This window comes from Engraulis encrasicolus, chromosome 3 (assembly GCF_034702125.1).
Source record: "Engraulis encrasicolus isolate BLACKSEA-1 chromosome 3, IST_EnEncr_1.0, whole genome shotgun sequence".
Classification (NCBI taxonomy): Eukaryota; Metazoa; Chordata; class Actinopteri; order Clupeiformes; family Engraulidae; genus Engraulis; species Engraulis encrasicolus.
The window spans coordinates 9,180,963-9,185,702 of record NC_085859.1 but is presented as its reverse complement, the minus strand read 5'-3'; positions in this window follow the sequence as shown (position 1 = coordinate 9,185,702).

The following is a 4,740-nucleotide window of genomic DNA, read 5'->3' as shown; positions in this document are numbered from 1 at the left end:
CTCCGTTTCATTTCTTGGGTCAGTATTGTATGGGAAAATATGCTCATTTGTGTTTGTATGTGGTTTACCTCCAAACTTATCCCACATTCTGACAAATTTGATCATTCTCTGGGTTGCAGTCTAGAGCATTAAAGGGTTAAAAATGTAAACTTTGGGGTATAATTTCAGCTTAATACCATTAAAATAATCAAATCCATACCTTATTCTGTATCCTTTAAATGAGAAATAAAGAGCTAGAGGTGAAAACGCGGACGCAATAAAACTTGAAAATATGACTGAATTTCTACACTTTTAAAGCCATTTATTTGCCGTTTTTTGACCAAAAGTGCAGTTTAAATGTGGTCAAATGTCCAAACCCACTCAATTGTATTCACTGGGTCAGTGTTGTATGGACAAATGTGTTAATTTGTCTCTGTATGTAATTTACTTCAGAAGTTATGGCCCCTTCTGCAACCTTTTTTCTGGGTTCCAGTCTAGGGCATTAAAGGGTTAAAAATGGTAAACTTTGGGTTATTATTTCAGCTTAATACCAATAGAATAATCAAACCCAGACTATATACAGTATATTGTCATACTGTAAATGAGAAATGAAGAGCAAGTGGTGATAACGGACACAACTTGGAAATATGATTTAAAAAAGAACATTTCTACACATTTAAGGCCATTTTTTGCCATTTTTGACCGATAACGGGGTTCAAATGTGGTCAACTGTCCAAACATAACCCTCAATTGAATTCACTGGGTCAGTAATGTATGGAAAAATGTCTTCATTTGTCTCAGTGTGTACAAACAGAAAAGGTTGACTGAGCGCTCTTGTTCTCCAACTTAGTAAACTCCAAACTGTGGGTGCTCTTGAAGTAAGAAGACTAAAGTCCTTTCATTTAGAGCGTGTTGGCACTAGGGCCGACTTCAGGCAACTCCACAGGCCGACAAGGATTGTCCTTAGTATAAAAACCCTTTATTAATCCATGGGCATTGTTACAAAGATAAAACCGCCAACCGGTTTCAACCCGCACTGGGTCTTCATCAGGGCGTAAACAGAGGAGGAGTCCCATGGGTGACCTATTTATAAGTTCAGGGGGTCACATGGTTACCTCGGTGATGATTGACCTTTCAAAAATTAGTTAAAATAGAAATATATTTAAAGAATATAGTCCATTCTGGGTGTGTAAAATAAACACCATTTCACATGAACATTGCACAATGTATCATGGAATAACCAGCATAATCACAGCAGTTAAATTCTATTCATTCACATAGACATGTTCATGGGCACAAACATAACCATTTCAATTTACAAGGAAACTTAATCAAAATCATAAGATAGTCACAAAAATGGTCTGAAATCTATCTCTTCGTTGAGACCAGGGGGGCGCATTGCGTCAAGTTTGTGAATCCAGTAAGTTTCACGCTGGAGAAGTAACTTAAGCCGATCACCGCCTCTAGGTGGCGTCTGGACATGCTCCAATGCCTCTACTTGGAGTAAACTTGCATCTCCATTATGCGCGCTGTTGAAATGACGCGCCATCGGGTAATCCTCATTATTGCAACGTATTGCGTACTTATGTTCCGCTACTCTATCCTTGAGGCGCCTCTTGGTTCTCCCGACATAAAAATGATTACAAGGGCATATGAGGCGATAGACAACATAAGTAGTATTACAGTTCACAAAGTGTTTGATTTTGTGTTTCTCATTAGTTTTAAAATCAGTGAAATCTTTGTGCTGCTTAATGTTACCACAATGGTTGCAGTTGGACTGCAGACACTTAAAAGTTCCAATAGGCTTCTTTAACCAATGTTCCTTCTTTCTGGCGGGGAGATAGCTGCGCGTGAGTCTATCCTTCAAGCTTGGGGCGCGCCTGTAACAGAACATAGGAAAGTCTTTAAACGTATCATGCAGTGTTGGGTCGCTTTTTAAAATGTCCCAGTTGGACCTTATGATGCGTCTAATCTCTGGTGCGTGTGTACTGTATCTGGTGACAAAGCAGACGCCAGTATTTTTCCTCTTTTTCCTTTTGGTTGACGGCTGCAGTAGGCTACTTCGATTGGTGGAAGCTGCCTTGGTCCTAGCAGCAGACACCACTGATCTTTTGTAAGACCTCTCATGGAATCTCTTTGACATACGGTCAGACTGTTCACAAAAGTCCTCATCTTGATCACAAAGGAAGGAAAAACCTAGGAAAAACCTAACAATTCCTGAACAACAGGCTCTACGTGACCTGCAACTGAATAAAGAAATAGTAATTAAAAAAGCGGATAAGGGTGGAGCTACGGTTGTTTGGCATTACGATAAATACTTGAGGGAAGCGCAACGTCAACTACACAATACGGAATATTACACCGAACTGTCCAGCAACCCGTTGCCAACCATGCAGAAAGAACTCAACACACTCTTAACTAGAGCAAAATTGGCCGGGTGGATTACGGAAAAAGAATATGCCTTCATGCACAATGAACATGCTGTCATATCCACTTTTTACATGTTGCCCAAAGTACATAAAGCACCCAGGGACAGCCCACCAGGAAGGCCCATAGTGGCAGCCAATGGGAGTATGACGGAACCAGCCTCCCAATTTATCGATCACTACCTGAAACCCTATGTACACAAATTGCCCTCATACGTCAGAGACACAACGGATGTACTCAATAAAATTAACAATCTTAGTGACACAACTTGGAACTATCTGGTGACAATGGACGTAGAATCGTTATATACCAACATTGACCATACCGAAGGATTAAGAGCAGTGAACCACTACCTGTCCGAGAGAGAGGAGATGACACCCCCTTCTAGTTTCCTTACAGAACTAACAAGTTGGGTACTCCACAATAATGTGTTTCTATTTCAAGACGTAATGTATAGACAGCGCAAAGGCACCAGCATGGGCGCATCTTTTGCCCCGGAATACGCATGCTTATTTTTGGGACTTTGGGAATCGGAATACGTTTTCAATGCAGAAAAAAATCGCTTTAAAGACAACATAAAGCTGTACTGTAGATTTATTGATGACATTCTGATCCTGTTCAAAGGCACCGAGATGGACTTAAGAGAAATGCATAATTACCTCAACAACACCAACAAGAACATAAAACTGACATTAGAACATTCGGAAAATGAAATCAACTTCCTAGACCTGACTGTATACAGAAAAGACCACCAGCTACACACTACACTATACAGAAAGCCCACTGATCGCAACACCATTTTACATTACCAGTCATATCACCCTCAGCACTTGAAGGACAATATCCCATACGGGCAATTTCAACGTCTCAAAAGGATTTGTGATCAAGATGAGGACTTCTGTGAACAGTCTGACCGTATGTCAAAGAGATTCCATGAGAGGTCTTACAAAAGATCAGTGGTGTCTGCTGCTAGGACCAAGGCAGCTTCCACCAATCGAAGTAGCCTACTGCAGCCGTCAACCAAAAGGAAAAAGAGGAAAAATACTGGCGTCTGCTTTGTCACCAGATACAGTACACACGCACCAGAGATTAGACGCATCATAAGGTCTAACTGGGACATTTTAAAAAGCGACCCAAGACTGCATGATACGTTTAAAGACTTTCCTATGTTCTGTTACAGGCGCGCCCCAAGCTTGAAGGATAGACTCACGCGCAGCTATCTCCCCGCCAGAAAGAAGGAACATTGGTTAAAGAAGCCTATTGGAACTTTTAAGTGTCTGCAGTCCAACTGCAACCATTGTGGTAACATTAAGCAGCACAAAGATTTCACTGATTTTAAAACTAATGAGAAACACAAAATCAAACACTTTGTGAACTGTAATACTACTTATGTTGTCTATCGCCTCATATGCCCTTGTAATCATTTTTATGTCGGGAGAACCAAGAGGCGCCTCAAGGATAGAGTAGCGGAACATAAGTATACGCAATACGATGCAATAATGAGGATTACCCGATGGCGCGTCATTTCAACAGCGCGCATAATGGAGATGCAAGTTTACTCCAAGTAGAGGCATTGGAGCATGTCCAGACGCCACCTAGAGGCGGTGATCGGCTTAAGTTACTTCTCCAGCGTGAAACTTACTGGATTCACAAACTTGACGCAATGCGCCCCCCTGGTCTCAACGAAGAGATAGATTTCAGACCATTTTTGTGACTATCTTATGATTTTGATTAAGTTTCCTTGTAAATTGAAATGGTTATGTTTGTGCCCATGAACATGTCTATGTGAATGAATAGAATTTAACTGCTGTGATTATGCTGGTTATTCCATGATACATTGTGCAATGTTCATGTGAAATGGTGTTTATTTTACACACCCAGAATGGACTATATTCTTTAAATATATTTCTATTTTAACTAATTTTTGAAAGGTCAATCATCACCGAGGTAACCATGTGACCCCCTGAACTTATAAATAGGTCACCCATGGGACTCCTCCTCTGTTTACGCCCTGATGAAGACCCAGTGCGGGTTGAAACCGGTTGGCGGTTTTATCTTTGTAACAATGCCCATGGATTAATAAAGGGTTTTTATACTAAGGACAATCCTTGTCGGCCTGTGGAGTTGCCTGAAGTCGGCCCTAGTGCCAACACGCTCTAAATGAAAGGACTTTAGTCTTCTTACTTCAAGAGCACCCACAGTTTGGAGTTTACTAAGTTGGAGAACAAGAGCGCTCAGTCAACCTTTTCTGTTTGTACATGCCGACGCAAGTTGACGCTTCTACTGAGCAGCCCCGCCATTCATAGTGCGTTGTTCCAAACCTGCAGTTCAAAA